At 34.6% G+C, this 20,797-nt stretch overlaps 1 non-coding gene across 1 annotated transcript; it reads left to right on the forward strand.

The window, feature by feature from the left end:
- Positions 1-1,248: 1,248 nt before the first annotated feature.
- LOC139856605 (small nucleolar RNA R71) lies at positions 1,249-1,355 on the forward strand. The gene has a single exon (XR_011762076.1). It is a non-coding gene; the product is annotated as a small nucleolar RNA R71 (small nucleolar RNA).
- Positions 1,356-20,797: the final 19,442 nt, after the last annotated feature.

Below are 20,797 nucleotides of genomic sequence, written 5' to 3' on the forward strand. Positions count from 1 at the left end.
GTTGGACTTAACTCACCTACTCTTAATCTCTTATATAATTGAAGAGGCATAACACTCACACTTGCACCTAAATCTGCTAGTGCATCATACATGACACAATCACTAAGTAGACAAGGAACAATAAATTCACCTGGATCACCCAACCTTGGTGGAAGTTTCGGTGGAACTGTCTTCACCGGGTTTATTTTTACGATTTTTGTTTCTTGCACCTTCTTATTCTTCTTCTTTTTTCCAAAGGTATCACAAACTTTATTACCTATTACTTGCTCATACTCAACTCCTTTTCTTGGAAACGGGATGGGTGGTCTGTATGGTGCCACCAATGGCTTTACATACTCAGGTGGTGGTGGTGTTGTAACTTCTTCATTGTTACTCACATCTAAAACATTCCCATCTTCTGGTGCTGGTTTTTCAGAATTTGTTGACACCATATTAACATTCTCATTCCGAGGATTTACTTCAGTATCACTCGGTAGCTTTCCTTGTTCCCTCTCACTCATCATGCTAGCAAGAGTACCTACGTGTTTTTCTAGATTCAAAATGGAAGCTTGTTGAGTTCTAAATGACTGATCAAACCTCTCATTCGTTTGGGTTTGAGTTGCAATAAATTGTGTTTGAGATTCAACTAGCTTTTGTACCATTTCTTCCAGATTTGACTTTTTATCTTCGGTTTGTTATGGTGGTTTATACAAACCACGTCTTTGTTGATTTAAAGTGTTGTTTTGAGTTGGTTGGTTATTCAGACCTTGTTGGTTATACGAGTTATTGTTGGGTCCATTTGGATTGTAAAGAATGTTTTGATTTCGATTAAAGTTTGGCCTTGGCGGTTGATAATTATTTTGATAATTATTTTCCGGCCTTTAGTTCATGTAGGAAACATTCTCACGTTGTTCCATCGTTTGCTCGATGTGACAATCTTTCGTTAAGTGTGGTCCACCGCATTGCTCACAACTGATTCGTATTGTGTGAATATATTTAGTCATCTTTTCCATTCGTCTCTCGAAAGCATTTATTTTTGCGGAAACAGAATCAAAGTCATGGCTAGAATCGGCTCTAGCCACTTTAGATGAATGAAAGATATCTTTTTCCTGATCCCACTCATGTGCGTGGGAGGCTGTGTTATCAATGATTTTGTGTGCTTCGGTTGTGGTTTTCTTTATAATGGAACCACCAGCTGCTGTGTCGATGTCTTTTCGTGTAGCGACGTCAATGCCTTTATAGAAGATTTGTACTATTTGAGAAGTATCTAAACCGTGTTGAGGACATCATCTCAACATCCTTTCGAATCTTGTCCACGCCTCATATAATGTTTCATTTGGCTTTTGCATGAATGTGGCAATTTCTCCTTGAAGTCTCACGGCTTTAGATGCCGGAAAGAATCTTTTAAGAAACTTCTCAACTAAAACATCCCATGTGTCAATCGCTCCTTCAGGTAACGATTCTAACCAATCTTTGGCTTCCGCCTTTAAATTCCAGGCGAACAACATAAGATAAATAGTTTCATCCTCAACTTTTTGGATTTTAAATAGATTACAAATCCTATTAAAAGTTCGAAGATGATCGTTTGGATCTTCTTTTATTGTACCACTAAATTCGCACTGATTGGTGACCATGTGTAGGATTTGTCCTTTGATTTCAAAATTCGATGCATTAACATCTGGCTGAATAATGGCGTGACCTTGGCCTGTGCGTATGACTCTCATTCGGTCTTACATACTTTGAGGTTCTGTTTCTTCCATATTTGAATTAGTTGAATCCGAATCACTAGAAGATTCTGATTTAACGGTTTGTGGTTCAGGATGAATGATTAGTAGTTCAGGATCTTGGAATTGTCCTTGAATATCTTCCGGGTTCTCAATTGTGAAGTCGGGTTCAAAAAATGGATTATCGGAAATTTGATTTGGAGTACTTGTTCGACTAGATGATGATTCTAAAGAAAAATCAACGGCGACAATATTGGCTAGATGTCTTAATCGTGTTATAGGTGGTGAACGTATGAAAGGTGGTGAACGTTTTGCTCGGTGCATTCACTGAATATCCTATTAGTTATAAAAATAAAAATTATATAAGTTATCAAATTAATAGACTTTTCTGATTTTGCCCACGTTTTGAATAGCCAATAGATGCAGCAGGTAGCCAGGACTCTTTAAATTGTAAGCCCACAACTCACCACTAATAAATCTAACTATTACTACGAACCAGAAAATTTGGATGTCTATCAATTTAATCGCTTAAAATAATTTTTCGTCGAAATTTAAAGAAGATAAAAATCTATGTCCTAAAAACTAGAGCGTAGAAATGAAAAAGAAAAAGAAACGCGTCGAAAAACGTCAAAAAATAAAAATAAGAAAGAAAAACATCGAAACTTAAAAGTCTAGAATTTAAATCTAAAAAGTTGCGCCTAAAGGTATTAAAACTTAAATGCAATTCTATTTCAAAAACGGCAATTACTTTAAAAAGTACTAAAATCTATATACTTAAAAAGATGTCGCAAAATTCTAAAGCGCCTAAATCTTAATCTAAAGAAAAAGCACTTAAGGGATTTTACGGCAAAACCTAAAAACTAAATTTAAACTAAGACAAAAAGAAACTAATATTATAATTACAAACAATACGATTAAAAACTACAAACTAAATAATAAAAAGATATAAATTAAAAAAAATATAAGCTAAAATGATAAAAATAGAATGCATATAAATGTATTATTTTTATATTAAAAAATATTATTAATACAAATAAATAAAACTTGAAATTACAAATAATAATAAAACTAGATATAAATATATATTAATAAATTAAAACCCTAATAATAATAATAATTAATAATAAACCCTACCGTAATAAATGCTGACCAGGTTTCAGTTCTGTCAGCTCAATCTATGCGATCGCATGAGTTTAAGTCTTCGGTAGCATGCAATCGCATGGCCCAACTGTCTAGGAAAGTTTTGCAAGCCCAATTTGGTTCGGCCCGTTTTAAATTTTATTATTTGTTTTATTTTTTTATACAAATATATATATTTAGAATATTTATAAAATAAAATAACTTATATTTTACAAACTAAAAATAAAAATAAAAATACTTTTTAATTTTATATATTTTAAATAAACTTATAAAAATATATATATATTTTTTCATTTTAAGTTTTTAACACTTATGATTAAAACAAAATATTTTTACAAAATAAAAAATAATATATTTTTACAAAAATATAGTTTTAATACAATATAGCGTTTTTCACCTAGTTCCCCAGCAGCGGAGCCAAAAACTTGGTGATGCAAGCGGAGGTGTATGAAATACTATTATTGTTTACTACGAAATACGACAAAATATTACACAAGTTTTACTAATTTACGGATGGGATATACCTAAACCTTGCTACAATACTATAGGTAGTGTACCTAATCGTAGAGTATTGTAGTTTTTAGTAAGTCCGGTTCGTTCTACAGGGAGCTAATGATTACGTACTATATTTTTATAAAACTATATTTATATAAAATATATATAATTATATAAAGTAATATTATTATAAAAGGGGAGTTTTACCGTTTAATGACCGGTTTGTTGATTTTTAATAAAGCGTAAAAATAAATGATGATAATTAAAATGCGTAAAATAAATAACGATAAATAAATGACGATAAATAAAATTGCGAATAATAAAATGACAATAATTAAAAGTACGAAGAGAAATACAATAAAAGAATTATGCTTATTTAAACTTCCGTAATCATGATGTTTGACGTTTTGATTTTAATTTATTATTCAGGGTTAATTGTCCTTTGTCCTGGATTTATTTGAAACCTATCTGGTTCTTGCCCATAATAGTCCATCGATCATAATTATAAAATGATCGTCAAATTAACCTTATTCCCGATGTCAAATATTCTAACTAATTAGGGATTCAAACTGTAACAAGGTTTTATTACTTTTTTAATAATTACACCAGGTTATCGACTGCGTCTAATCCAATGTTTTAATACTTTGTTAACAATTACACCAATTACCCTTGTATGTAATCCACCCCTGTTTTAATGAGATATGAATATTAATTTACCCACTTGATCAGTTTGAATAATCAATTACCCAACCCGAATAATTAATTAAATGATTGTAAAAGATGTCGTATAAACGTTACTAAATAGGACATGCATAATCATTTAATAATTATTAGATTAACTAATTTGAAGATAGGTTCGACAGATTCCAATGAGTTGTCATTCGATTAGACAATACCCCCATCTATTAATAGTCCATAGTCCAATGTCAACAAGTGTCGGTCTTTTGCCCAAACCCTAATTATGGTACAAAATCTAATAACCCCGTCTTTAATATTTAGTCTAACATCACGATTACTTCGGCCTAAATAAGCATAATAATAACTTAGTTACGAGACATTAATTTAAAAAGGAAAAACATATCTTATAGTGATTATTTATCGCGTAGCGTTACACGGACAGAGTTTCGACTTTAAAACCCGTAAAACATTTCTTACAATAATCCAATTATTATTAAACTTAACTTAAAATTAAAATTATAATTATAAATATAAATATATGTCTACAGAGGAAGAAAGAAATATATTTTGAAGGTGTAAACAACTCGCTGAATTCGTTGCAATTTATAGGACTTGGCCAGGATTCTGGGCTCATGCGATCGGATGAGATTAAAGCTTCCAGGCCATGCGATCGCATGGCCAGCTGGATCAGACCACTTTATGTTTAAAACGTGGGCGGCTTGATTTAATTAATATATATAATATTTATAATTTTATATAATTATATATATTATATTATATTCTTGTGCATAGTAGACATGTAATTTTAGGCCCGTTGACTCGCGCGTTGATGCTCGGTTTATGTCTCAGTTCTGGATTTTCGAACGTCCTTTTGTATACTTAGATATCTTGTACTTTGCGTTTCGCGACTTGTACTCTTGTAATTTTTAGACGTTTCTTATAAATAAATGGAACCACTTGGATTGTATCTTGTAAATTTGAGCTTTTTGGTCATTTGCATCTTCAAATCGTCATTTTTGTCTTTTGTCTTCGCACTTATTTATTTAAACGATTATTACATAAAAATAAAATAATAGTAACTAAAAGCTTTACATATTGGAAGGATATTGTGTGTGATGACCCGGAAATTTCTGATCAAATTTAAACTTTAATCTTGATATGTTTCTGACACGATAAGCAAAAGACTGTAATGTTGAGTCTTGAAAGTTGTGAAAAACTATATTCACGTATTCAAATACCCTTTGACCATGCCTGACGATGCACGAACAATTATGTGTAAATAATTATATATTATAAATCAAATACATAAAACTTGATATTCAAAATATAATTGTACATAGTAGTTGAGTATATATACTATTACTATATGTATACTGTTAACATGTATGAGTAATAAGTATACATAATATATATTGTAAAATTATTAAATATTACATACTTAATAAAATGTAATACTAGTATATGTAATTACAAGTTTAAAATGTAGATATTATAGTCACTTTCATTATTATTATTAAAATTGATTAATATGAATATTAATATTAATATAGTAGTAGTAATATTATTATTTTCAATATATAATTTTTAGGTAGGAAAATTTGATATATATGATTTATTATTATTATTTATTAGTACTAAACTTAGCATTTTAATAAAATTATCATTTATTGTTATTATCATTATTATTATTATTATTATTATTATAAAAAATATCACAATTTATTAGTATATCTTTAATAATATTATTATCATTTTTATAGTTAATATCATTATTATTATTTATAATTATAATAATTATTAAAATAGTTATTATTATTATTATTAATATTATTATATATTTATTATTAATATTTATGAACTATAAAAGTTATCACAGATAACTACAAATTGAGTTTGCAAATCGTGACCCATACTTTTAACTTGTCTGCAAGTTGTTATCAGTCCATCTCATTCAACAGGAATCAAATACAGGATGATAGCAATCGTTTTATTTTTTTTTTATTTTTCCTTCTGTCCTTGTGTCCTTGTGATTAAATCTGGCGAATCAATTAAGATACAAAACAAGTTTTAACAAATCCTGTTACAGTAATTAAGCTCATTTACACTCCATAAAAATCAGAGCTGCAATTCAAAAAGGGAGAGAATGGAGAAAAATAAAAGAAAAAGCTTCTTAACCTCTATATTCCAACTTTTCGGCCAAAATTGGATTTTGGGTAAGTTTCTAAAATGTAAAAATGTCATTGTGTTTGAAACCTCCTATTTAAACTTTCTGCAAAGTTTCATACTTCAATTTTTCTTATCGAATCTGAATTTCGGAGTCAAACTTTTTTTTCAAAAGTCAAACAAAGTGTTCTTCATAAAAATTGGAAGTAGTCTTGAGGTTTCAGGATCAATTAAGGAATCCTAAAGATTTTAGGAAGATTTTATGTAACGACCCGACCAAAACCGTTATTGACGGCGCCGTTAACTTAGGTCCCGTTGCGTGGTCGTAGTCCCTATATGAGACTCGTTTGACCAAAATTATGTCGCATTCATTTGAAAGGTACAAGACTTGCAAGTTTAGTTTACAAAACCGTTCGACAACAAGTCTAAGTTTACAAAAGTCATAAAGTATAAATGAAATAACTTGCGACATAATATAAGTTGAAAAGCACAGTTGCTATAAATAGCGTAAGTATGTAAACAAAAGTTTGAATCCAAAAGTGCTATCCCTAGCGTATGTATGTATGTATGCTTGACCCCAAGCAAGAAATCAGAGTGTATGCATGTATGCTTGACCCCAAGCAAGTATGAATGTACGCGGAAGCATGTATCAAATAGCCATGTATGAACCTGAGAAACATATAGAAAACTGTCAACGAAAAACGTTGGTGAAATCATAGATGTATTTGTAAACGTTGTTTTTAAACCACAAGATTTAGTATTCCCATAGTTGATTATCAAAATCGTTTGCATTCCAAAAGTATTGTTCGCGAGCACCCAATTATCAAGACTTAACGTTTCCTTCCATAGAACCCCATCACAATAGTGTTAGAACATACACTGTTTCCCGAAAATATATTTCATCCGTAGACGGTAGCGAACCGTCCGTAATGAGGGTTTGTCAAACCCGTATGGCCACACAATATAAGTTCTCGCTTACACCCTGCAAGTGTAACTAATGATAATCGAATTGAGGATTTTTGTTCTAACTCGCTGTGGAATGTTTGTTTTCCTTGTACTTGTGTTCAAAGTATAAAAGCAAGTAGTACAAAATGTAACAAAGTATATGTTTCTCAGCCCACAATTTAAAAGTATAAAAAGTTGTTGAAAAAGTGGGACTATGATCTCACCTCGAGTGCACGAGTATAAAGGTACTTCAACAAGTAAACGTGTGCATGAAAGTTGCTTAGCCTTGACCTAAACAAGTAAGTTATATCAATTAACCGGTTACGACACAAGGTCGGGTGAAATGTGTTCAATTAGTCCTATGGCTCGTTACGACTCGAATAGTATAGCATGTGAATCACGTTGTCAAGTTTCATGCAAGAATCAAGTATAAAAGCATGTTAGAACGATTGTATAAAAGTTTGGTTAAGTTTGACTAAAAGTCAAACTTGGTCAAAGTCAACGAAAAAGTCAACACGTTCGGGTCGGGTCCCGAACTATTTTTCTATGCTAGTTATTCATATATAAGCATGTTAAAACAAGTTGCATGTAAATTGGAGGTCTAGAACATGTCAAACATTTTTAGTAAAAAAAGGTCAAGGGAAACAGAATCTGGACGCGGCTTATGTCGCGCCGCGGCCAGGCCTGTCGCGCCGCGACAATGGCCGTGGCCTGGTCCCAGGCCTGTTTCACTTGTTCAAGGCTTGGTAAAATTTCAAACAAACGCAAAACTCAAACCGTAAACAATTAGAAAGCGTATCTTATACCGTTAGAAAGCTCTTTTGACAAGGAACACAACTAAACATGTTTCATCAAACAAAAACAACATTTTCCATAACCGATTTCTCGTCAAGTGATCATTAAAAGTCCATTTTCAAAGTTTCAAGTTCATCAAATGCATTTTGAGTTCCGGGAATCCAATTCACACATATGATATGCCGTTTTGAAGGTAATGAAGCATACATTACTACTAAACACTAACAATTAACATTCCATGGCATTTAAGCATCCAAAAGTTCATGTCAAGAACTATCAAACCCTAGTCAAACATCACAAAATCATTAATCGGATTTTTGAAGTTTTCTTAATCAACCTACACATCCAAATGTGGCTAATGATACTAGTAACACAATTAAAACATGCACTTTAACAATCTAACAATATTAACTCATCCAAAATCAAGGATTAAGCAAACCCATTTCAAAAACTCAAACTAGTTACTCCAAACCACAAATCGAGCAAACAAAACATATATTCATGTTACACACGAGCCATAGACACTAACTAACACAATTTCAAGTATATAAAACGAATTTAGAGAAATTTAGTGTTTTAGAAATGTTACCCAAAATGGATGAAATTGGTACCAAATCGAAGAGGATGATGAGAGGATCACGAATATGTAATCTGTTTTGAAGTTTGCTTCCCGATCCGAATTTAGATGATGAATTATGTTTGTGTTCTTGAGAGAAAAAAAAGAAAGAAAGAGAGAGAGATGGAGGGATTGAATGGTGGTGATTGGGGTGGACTAGTTGACCTAGTCAACTAGTTTGCCCCGTGTCAATTTTAGTCCCTCGAGTTTAGAAGCGGGTGCGGGATTTAACCGATCGAATATTTTTAAAACGCTCGAGTAAACGGGTGATGTCAAAATTAAATAGCGGGAATATAATGAACGTTACTCACGGAAACTATTAATTTAAATACGAAAGATTATGTTTTAAAAAAAAAGACGGTGTTAAAATTAAATTTAACGGAAAAACGCGGGATGTTACATTATCCACACCTCAAAAGAAATTTCGTCCCGAAATTTAGTTGGAAGTAGTAGTTGTTGAATCTTACTCGAGATCTTGCGTTGTAAATTCTACGAATAAGGGAGAAGTACGTCCTAGGGTATTTCAACGAATTTTGACGGTCGGGATCATATGTTGTTTTAAGGTTTGGCTTCACGATTTATGGTTTCAACCGGTCCTCCTAGGAAGTGAGGGTTATCGTCGATAGTGAGTTCATCAAAGGAGATAACAAGTTCTCGTTTCGCAAAACACGTCTTTGAGTTGATACATCGAATGTAGGATAAACGGAGACCCAAAATGAGTCGGAAAAGTCTAAACGGCTAGCGACGGTTCCAAAACACCCCAAGAATTTAAAGGATCAAAATATCGCGGATTTAGCTTCCTACGTTTTCCCGAAACGGATTGCACCTTTCCAAGGTGCGACTCTTAACGTGACGCGGTTTCCCACGTGGAATTTGAAATGTTTACGTCTAACATCGGCGTAGCTCTTGGTGATTACGAGTCGCGTAGGGTTTTACCTGATTATGAATAAATTTTTTTTTTTTTTTTTTTTTTTTTCGGTTGCTCAGGAATAACTTCGGCCCCGGTGAATTGATCATCGTTTACTTGGTTCGACAAAGGAGAATGACGTTTCCGGTCACATGTGGTTTCAAAAGGAGTGACGTTAAAACTCGAATGAAAATCATTGTAGTACGAGGATTCGGTTAAAGGAAAATACTTTTCTCAAGTAAATTTGAAGTTGGTAATACAAATTCGTATTATGGTTTTCAAGACTTAAATCGTATGTTTGTTCGGTCCGTCGGGTTATGGTTGATGTGCGGTACTCATGTCTAAACGTGGTCCCGAGACTTTTTGTGAGGCACTCCAAAATCTAGAAGTGAAACGAGGATATCGGTCCGAAACGGAGTACATTCCGTAAGGTATATTTGGACAAGTTTGTTAGGACAAGTTTCTCAAGAAAATTCGCGTCGCGAAAGATTTATCAGTTTCCAAAAACGTTCGTCGGAACTATTCACCCTCGAGGTGAATACTAGTATAACGTGGAGAGTCTCTCCCCCCATTGAGAGTTTAGAGTAAAGATTTCCTGAACCGGAAGTACGAGTGTGATGAGAGAGAAGTTTCCGCCTCGGTGCGAGCATAACGAGTAAATCGTAATTAGTCAATAAGACTGTGCGAGGACGAGATAGTATACACGTGTGACATACGGTTGAAGTCGAGAGGAATCGGTAATTCATTCGGAAGCATAAGTATAGTTCGACAAAAGTCGAAAGGGTGTCCCCGGTATGGTTGTTATCAATATTCTCGGAGTTTTCGGATGTCCAAACATGAAAGGATGAAGTCATGTACATGGCACATGGTGGTGTTTAGGTTGATCGAGTCTAACCACCATCACGCGTCACTAGAACTTTGGTATGTCTTACCGTAATATAACCACGTTGATCGAGTGTCGTTATATTACGCTAACTCATACCTCCATTCCCACATCACTCTATGGATTCAAGTTCGTGTAATCGCGAAAATCTAAAATGAACAAAATGTAACGACGTCTCAAACGTGACTCGTATTAAATCGAAATAGTTTCTACAACTCTAAAGAAGCGTTTCCCCGCGGGAAGTGTATAAATGATTGTTAACGTCAAATCGGTTCGATTCAAACAATAATGTATTTAGGTATGAAAAGAGTAACGAGTCATGATAACGAGTAGCACGCAACCGTAGTGATAAATGTTGATGACGATACTCACCTAGAGTAGTGATGGTAGTAACACCAAAAAGTAGATAGTAAGAAACACCAGTGGGAAACCGATAGTAAGTTGGAACGGTGGCAAATAACAATCCGGGAGACAGAGTTCCCGAATAAGTGTGACTAATGAAGTCGTCGTCTTCCATACGTGTATGAATCATGAAATTACGTGTGTTACCAAAAAGTGGCGGAATACGAGTTCGTATGATGAAGGTTGGGTACCATTAAAAAGTTTGCCTAAGAATGATTCAAGTATAATGCACAAGTAGTCAAGTAAGTGCTATCTATAGCAAATGTATGTCAGAATGCAATGGCTAACTATCCGGTTGTAGTCTAGACTCACTAATGCGTCCTAACGACTCTGTTAGACACACTAATACATCCTAGTTCTCTACAACCAACGCTCTGATACCACTTGTAACGACCCGACCAAAACCGTTATTGACGGCGCCGTTAACTTAGGTCCCGTTGCGTGGTCGTAGTCCCTATATGAGACTCGTTTGACCAAAATTATGTCGCATTCATTTGAAAGGTACAAGACTTGCAAGTTTAGTTTACAAAACCGTTCGACAACAAGTCTAAGTTTACAAAAGTCATAAAGTATAAATGAAATAACTTGCCACATAATATAAGTTGAAAAGCACAGTTGCTATAAATAGCGTAAGTATGTAAACAAAAGTTTGAATCCAAAAGTGCTATCCCTAGCGTATGTATGTATGTATGCTTGACCCCAAGCAAGAAATCAGAGTGTATGCATGTATGCTTGACCCCAAGCAAGTATGAATGTACGCGGAAGCATGTATCAAATAGCCATGTATGAACCTGAGAAACATATAGAAAACTGTCAACGAAAAACGTTGGTGAAATCATAGATGTATTTGTAAACGTTGTTTTTGAACCACAAGATTTAGTATTCCCATAGTTGATTATCAAAATCGTTTGCATTCCAAAAGTATTGTTCGCGAGCACCCAATTTGTAACGACCCGCACTTTTTCGATCGTTCTATACTTATAAGATTAATATTTATATAAATTAAACCTTACCAACATGATAAGCAATCCAAATTGTCGAGATTTATATTTCCGAAAAGAGTTTACACAACGTTTGACCGTCTAGTTTGACCGATGATATCACGAACTATATAACATATGATAATTATACGTTTGTGTATATATATGTATATATACATATTTAACATGATCTAAGAATGTTTTAATATCTCATTTTGTATTAATAACAATAAGTTATAAGTATATTTTTAAAACTACTAACTTAAGTTTTCAAAACGATAACTATACGTAATGTTTTTCGACGTAAATACTTATAACCTATATTACTTATACATGCATCGTATAGATATGTATTTTATCACTTTTAAAGTGCTTACATACATAAAACAATATAAGTATATTTACAAAAGATAGCTATATTTGAATCCTCGTTCCGTTTCCTCAAAGATTTCTATACGTATACCTAGAGTATATGTACCCGTATCATACGCAGCTTCTAGATGTATTTACTATTGGTATATACCAATAAAAATCTGCTCCTTAGCAGCCTTAAATGATTAAAAAACATGTGGAACCAACCATTTGTCAAGTAGCATGAATTATTTAGCAAGAAAACAAAGTTAGGTATCTTTTTTTTCCTTTATAACCTAAAAACGTTTTTATGCATGCACACCATTTCTTCACCCCATTTTCTCATACTTACACTTCCATTTCTCTCTCAAAATACTCTTAACTTCATACTTGATCATCTCCAAGCATTTTCCCCATCATTTAGCTTCAAAAACCTTACTTAATCACCATAAGAAAACCATACAAAAACACTTCAAGAAATCCTTCCAAGAACACAAACTTACTTCTAATCTTTCATCCAATTCCATCACCCTTTTGATTCTAGCTTTTTACTCCTCTTTTACAGCAACCTTGTCCAAGGAACTTGAGGTAGAATCTATGTTCATAACCTTATTCGATTCATATATATATAGCTATCTTATTTTGTGGTATAAAATTTTAACAACAAGAACATAGTTTGAATGTTTTCAAACTTGTTTGCAAACTAAATAGATCCTTCTAACTTAACTTTTAAAATACTTCAATACCTGTAATATATCATAAATATATGCTAATTTAACAAGGTATAACTTGGTTTTTCAAAGAACACCTTAAAAACTGAATTTACGACGTCGGAGTACAACCGGGGGCTGTTTTGGGTTGGATAATTAAAAACCATCTTAAACTTTGAATTGGAGGTTTATTTTCTGGAAAAATGATTTTTACTATGAATATGATGACACATAAAAATTTCATGATTTAACTCAAAGTATAAGTATTTTTAGAAAAATAATCATTTAAGGTTGTTTACATGATGGAAAATGATTAACTTCATAAGTTTCACTAAAGTTTGACCTATGACCTGTGATTTCGAATACAAACTAAGGTATTTACAGTTCATAGTCTTAAATAGGGACTCGATCCAAGGAAGTGACAAGTTGAATCAACGAAAACGGAGTTGTAACGAAGAAACTATGACCAAAACGAGATCGGATATCTAAGACTTGTTTAACTTCGGGATTAATTGGGAAAAATTAAATAAAATCACATATTTCTAAGATAACATGATATTTTATATATATGTACTTATAATTCAATTTTATATGGTTCAGGATCACCCGCAAACAACACGAGAAGATTAATCATAAGATCCCATGTTTGTACGCAACACGTCATTTGACAACACCGGTACTTTATGTACGCAACACGTCATTTGACAACACCGGTACCGTGGGTCAAGATTAATCTCGACCAATACATATACGATGGGGTTTTATTTATTTCGTTAGGGGGTTTTATTTATTTCATTGCGGGTATATTAAACATCTAAAAATGAACCATTAAAATTGAATTACTAACAACGAACTGCTAACTACGGACTAAGGAATTATTCAAAGTATTAAAAGTATAACAAGTATATATATGTGACGTTTGTTTAAAAAGAAAAGGTATTGATATATTATATATGGATAGGTTCGTGATATCAACCGGAGACCAAGTCAAATTATATATATCTTCAAGACAACAGTGAGTATATAGTCCCACTTTTAAACTCTAAATATTTCGGGATGAGAATACATGTATTTTATGTTTTACGATATGGACACAAGTAACTGAAAAATATATTCTACGTTGAGTTGTACCACTGGCATACTTCCCTGTAGCTTGGTAACTGTTATTTACAGCGGTATTGTAAACGCGAATCCTGTTGATAGATCTATCGGGCCTGACAACCCCAACCGGACTGGACGACCAGTATTCAACGGTTGCACAATACTTCGTTTCGTGACTACACTTGGTACGGTGTAGTAAGATTTCATAATAAAGGGAATATGCGACGTGATTAAATGTTAAGTATGGTTACCAAGTGCTCAACCACTTAGAATATTTTTATTAAAATGTTTATATATGAAATCTTGTGGTCTATATTTATATCGCTGCCGGCATTAAACCTATATCTCACCAACTTTATGTTGATGTTTTAAACATGTCTATTCTCAGGTGATAATTAGAAGCTTCCGCTGCATCATGTTGAATCTAAGCAGGATCTTGCGTACGCATATTTGTGTCAAAAATAAGACTGCATATCCAAGAACTTGTGTTGTAAAATATGCTAGAAATCGGGTTGTTATTATCATTTGTAAAGTTTGTAAGTCGAAGATTATCGCTAAACGATAATCATCTTTATTTTGTCCAAAGCTTGTATCAAAAATAAGGATCATGGTTTGTAATGTATAATATATGCAGTTTTTCTTTAAAAAAATGTCGCATATAGAGGTCAATACCTCGCAATGAAATTATACGTTATCTAACACGTTCTTATGGTTAAGGACGGGTTATGACATGTGGTATCAGAGCGGTGGTCTTAGCGAACCAGGTTTGCATTAGTGTGTCTAACCGATAAGTCGTTAGGATACATTAGTAAGTCTGGACTTTGACCGGGTCTGATTTAAAAACCATTGCTTATCATTGTTGGTTAAAATTTATATGTAAATATTATGTAGTACTAATGGGTTAGTTGTTGTATGATAGATGTCGGGCTCAAAACTTGTTATCACATTCAGCGACTCCGAACCAGAATCTTCAGATGGTGTTCCAGTCATTAACCTATCCGATGACGAAAATGATATCTTTGGGGAAGACTCACAAATTCCGGATGAACCAACTATAGAGAACCCGGAAAGTGAACCCGAGGAGGAAAGTGAACCCGAGGAGGAAAGTGAACCCGAGGAGGAAAGTGAACCCGAGGAAGAAATACAGGAAATTACAAAAGACGAGTTCGAACTAGGAAAGAAATGAAAGGCTAATGAATTAGAAAATTCAAATCCCGAGTTTAATAAGGATGATGTGGCACCAACTCCACTAGACACTACCACCCCTATTCCCGCTATTCCTATTCGTTCTATCCCGGCATCCAGTTCTTCAGTCCCACAGCCAAAATATAGGCAGACAGCCAGGATAAGCGTTAAGCGATTCTTTGAACCTAAACGTCCTAGAAAATAGACCAAACGATGCGCTGCCGTATTAAACCATGGGATCATATAATGTTTTGTATAATATTATTAGTGTGGTTTGCTTAATGTTCGATGTAAGATAAGCATATGTAAAATAGTGAAGTGTGAAATGCAATAATTTTCCATGGTTAAGTATTATTTAGATGGTAGTAATTGATTCTGTACTAAGCTATTAAGTATGGACATTAACGGGTAGGTACTACCCTAGATATAATTATAAAACGCTAATAAGAAGAAAAGGCTTTTATAATAATACCTGTTTCATATTATTAATAAGCTATAATGTACTGTAAATATACACTACATCTATAATATTCCATGTGAATAATTATTTTCTTTTCATTCTTATAGAAGAATATGGCGCGATTGAACCGAATGACGGAACAAGAAATCCAGGAACTCATCAATCAGCGAGTGAACGACAGAATGTTATGGGTCGAGGCTGCAAGAGGTGCTGCAGTTAACCCAAATCCTCGTGTGGGGTGCACTTACAAAACTTTTCAAGCTTGCAAGCCCTCATCATTCAGTGGAACAGAAGGACCGATCGGTTTAACCCGATGGATAGAAAAGATGGAGACTGTGTTTAAAATCAGTGGTTGTGTTGAAAAGGACATGACCAAGTATGCATCGTGCACTTTACAAGATAGTGCACTCACGTGGTGGAAAAATTATGTGAAGGCTGTAGGAGGAGATGTAGCTTATGATACTCCGTGGGAAGAATTCAAAACAATGTTAATCAACGAATATTGTCCAAGGAACGAGGTTAGGAAGTTGGAAGATGAGTTACGAAGTCTGAAGGTTATTGGTACTGAAATCACCAACTACAATCAGTGATTCATGGAATTAGTTTTGCTATGTCCTGAATTGGTTCCAACCGAAGAACGAAAGATTGAAATGTACAAAGATGGTTTGCCCAAAAAGGTCAAGGCAAATGTTACAGCATCGAAACCTAAGACAATTCATGAAGCTATAACCATGGCAAACGAGCTAATGGATCAGGTCATCATGGATAAGAAAGTATCCAATACTGATGTGAAGGTATCAGGTAACAAAAGAAAGTGGAATGGAAATTATGATCGAGGTAACCAACAACAATCTTTTAAGAAACAAGAAAACACGCAAGGTGCGGGTAGTGGTTTAAGCTTTGGTTATAAAGGACAAAATCCTTTATGCAACCGATGCCACAAACATCACTCTGGTTACTGTAATGTGGTATGCAACAAATGTAATCGAAAGGGTCATCTTGCTGAAGATTGTAGGGCTCTCGTTACAAATACAAATGGTACCAAGACTCCTGCCACCAATGCAAATAGAACTGCTTTGGCTACCATTACTTGTTTTGGGTGTGGAAAACAAGGCAACTATAAGAGCCAGTGCCCGAATCCAGAGAAGAATATCGAACCTGCACGTGGGAGAGCATTTGTTATTAATGCTAGAGAGGCATGTGAAGACCCGGAGCTTGTTACGGGTACGTTTACCATTAATAACTTATCCGCATCTATTATATTTGATACTGGTGCTGATAGAAGTTACGTGTGTAGAGACTTTCACGCTAAATTGAATTGTTCATCATTACCTCTAGATGCTAAGTACATGATTGAGTTAGCTAATGGTAAACTAATTAAAGCCGATAAAATTTGCCGTGATTGTAAAATAAATTTAGCCGGAGAAACATTTAAGATTGATTTGATACCCGTAGAATTAGGAAGTTTTGATGTAATAATCGGCATGGACTGGATGTCCAAAATAGGAGCTGAAGTTGTGTGCGCCAAGAAGGCAATTCGCATTCCTCGTAAGGATAAAACGCCAGTAATGATTTATGGAGAGAAGGGTAAATCAAAGCTAAAACTCATTAGTTATTTGAAAGCTCAAAAGTGCTTGAAGAAAGGGTGCTATGCTATCTTAGCACATGTTAATAAAGTCGAAAAGAAAGAAAAAGAGAAGTGCATCAATGACGTGCCTGTGGCAAGAGATTTTCCTGAAGTATTTCCGGAAGAGTTGCCGGGATTACCTCCATTTAGATCTATAGAATTTCAAATAGATCTTGTACCAGGAGCTGCACCGGTTGCCCGTGCTCCATATAGACTTGCACCGTCCGAGTTAAAAGAACTTCAGAGTCAGTTAAAAGAATTACTGGATCGTGGATTCATACGACCAAGTACTTCACCGTGGGGAGCTCCAATTTTATTCGTCAAGAAGAAAGACGGATCTTTCCGAATGTGTATAGATTATCGTGAATTAAATAAGTTAACTATCAAGAATCGGTATCCACTACCGAGAATTGACGACTTATTTGATCAACTCCAGGGATCATGTGTTTATTCGAAAATCGACCTAAGATCGGGCTATCATCAACTACGTGTCAAAGAAGAGGACATTCCGAAAACTGCTTTTCGGACACGTTATGGTCATTACGAATTTTTGGTCATGCCGTTTGGATTGACGAATGCGCCAGCTGTATTCATGGACCTCATGAATCGAGTTTGTAGTCCGTATTTAGATAAGTTTGTTATCGTTTTCATTGATGACATTCTTATCTATTCCAAGAGTGAGCAAGAGCATGAGCAGCATTTAAGGTTGATATTAGAGTTGTTGAGAAAAGAACAGCTATACGCTAAATTTTCTAAGTGTGCTTTCTGGTTGAAAGAAGTGCAATTTCTTGGCCACGTTGTTAGTAGCAAAGGAATTCAGGTTGATCCAGCAAAAATTGAAGCCATTGAAAAATGGGAGACTCCTAAAACACCAATGCAGATACGCCAATTTTTGGGTTTAGCCGGTTATTATAGAAGGTTTATTCAAGATTTTTCCCGAATAGCTAAGCCGTTGACAGCATTAACGCAAAAAGGGAAGAAATACGAATGGACCTCGGAGCAGGAGAACGCATTTCAATTACTGAAAAAGAAGTTGACTACGGCGCCTATTTTATCGTTACCAGAAGGGAACGATGATTTTGAAATATATTGTGACGCTTCGCGACAAGGTTTTGGTTGCGTTCTTATGCAACGGAAGAAAGTTATTGCATACGCATCCCGACAATTAAAGATTCACGAGCGGAATTATACGACGCATGATCTAGAACTGGGAGCAGTTGTGTTTGCATTGAAGATATGGAGACACTACTTGTATGGGGTTAAATGCACTGTGTTTACTGATCATAAAAGCCTTCAACATATTTTCGATCAAAAACAGCTGAACATGAGGCAACGTAGGTGGGTCGAGCTGATAAACGACTATGATTGTGAAATTCGTTATCATCCCGGGAAGGCGAACGTGGTGGCCGATGCTCTAAGCAGAAAGGAACGAGAACCAATTCGAGTACGAGCGATGAACATAAAAATTCGCATGAATCTCAACTCACAAATCAAAGAAGTTCAACGAGAAGCACTTACTAAAGAAAACATAAGAAATGAAATAATGAAGAAGTATGAGAAGCAACTCGTTATACGGGAAGACGGAATTCGATATTTTGCAAACCGTATTTGGGTACCGAAGTTGGGTGGATTAAGGAAGTTGATATTGAATGAGGCACATAAGACAAGATACTCGATACATCCTGGAGTTGGAAAGATGTATCAAGATCTTAAGACGCATTATTGGTGGCCTAATTTAAAGACAGACGTTGCAACATATGTTGGGGAGTGTTTAACTTGTTCCAAAGTCAAAGCAGAACACCAAAAGCCGTCAGGATTACTTCAACAACCAGAAATCCCAGAATGAAAATGGGACGGTATTACCATGGATTTCATCACGAAGTTACCAAAGACTGCCTGGGGATACGACACTATTTGGGTAATTGTTGATCGTCTTACCAAATCTGCACATTTTTGCCTATAAAGGAAACGGATAGAATGGAGAAATTATTACGATTATATATAAAGGAAATAGTTTCAAGGCATGGAATACCTATTTCCATTATATCTGATCGTGATAGTAGATTTACCTCAAAGTTCTGGCAATCACTACAGGAGGCACTAGGAACTCGTTTGGATATGAGTACCGCATATCATCCGCAAACCGACGGGCAGAGTGAAAGAACAATTCAGACTCTTGAAGACATGCTCAGGGCATGTGTGATCAATTTTGGAAACGGATGGGATAAATATCTACCGTTAGCAGAATTCTCGTATAATAATAGTTATCATGCGAGCATTGGAGCTGCGCCATTCGAAGCATTGTATGGAAGGAAGTGTAGATCTCCTATCTGTTGGAATGAAGTAGGAGATCGACAATTAACGGGTTCCGAGATCATACACGAAACGACTGAGAAGATTGTACAAATCAAGGAGAGATTGAAAACAGCCAGTAGTCGCCAAAAGAGCTACGCCGATGTTCGAAGGAAACCATTAGAGTTTCAGATCGGTGACATGGTTATGTTAAAAGTGTCACCATGGAAAGGTGTAATACGTTTCGGCAAAAGGGGTAAACTGAACCCAAGGTACGTAGGCCCGTTCAAGATTATTGAACGCATTGGACCGGTAGCTTATCGACTCGAGTTACCGCAACAACTCGCCGGAGTACATAATACCTTTCACGTCTCGAACCTTAAGAAGTGTCTTGCAAAGGAAGATCTCACCATTCCTCTTGAAGAAATCCATGTCGATGAGAAACTACAATTCATCGAAGAACCAATCGAAATCATGGACCGTGAAGTTAAACAGCTCAAGCAGAGCAACATACCGATCGTTAAGGTTCGTTGGAATGCTCGAAGAGGTCCTGAGTTTACTTGGGAACGAGAGGATCAGATGAAACAAAAGTATCCACACTTGTTTCTCGATGACGCAAAATAGGTACAATTTTAAAATTTCGGGACGAAATTTATTTAACGGGGAGGTAATGTAACGACCCGCACTTTTTCGATCGTTCTATACTTATAAGATTAATATTTATATAAATTAAACCTTACCAACATGATAAGCAATCCAAATTGTCGAGATTTATATTTCCGAAAAGAGTTTACACAACGTTTGACCGTCTAGTTTGACCGATGATATCACGAACTATATAACATATGATAATTATACGTTTGTGTATATATATGTATATATACATATTTAACATGATCTAAGAATGTTTTAATATCTCATTTTGTATTAATAACAATAAGTTATAAGTATATTTTTAAAACTACTAACTTAAGTTTTCAAAACGATAACTATACGTAATGTTTTTCGACGTAAATACTTATAACCTATATTACTTATACATGCATCGTATAGATATGTATTTTATCACTTTTAAAGGGCTTACATACATAAAACAATATAAGTATATTTACAAAAGATAGCTATATTTGAATCCTCGTTCCGTTTCCTCAAAGATTTCTATACGTATACCTAGAGTATATGTACCCGTATCATACGCAGCTTCTAGATGTATTTACTATTGGTATATACCAATAAAAATCTGCTCCTTAGCAGCCTTAAATGATTAAAAAACATGTGGAACCAACCATTTGTCAAGTAGCATGAATTATTTAGCAAGAAAACAAAGTTAGGTATCTTTTTTTTCCTTTATAACCTAAAAACGT

The sequence above is a fragment of the Rutidosis leptorrhynchoides genome, chromosome 6, assembly GCF_046630445.1.
Source record: "Rutidosis leptorrhynchoides isolate AG116_Rl617_1_P2 chromosome 6, CSIRO_AGI_Rlap_v1, whole genome shotgun sequence".
Classification (NCBI taxonomy): Eukaryota; Viridiplantae; Streptophyta; class Magnoliopsida; order Asterales; family Asteraceae; genus Rutidosis; species Rutidosis leptorrhynchoides.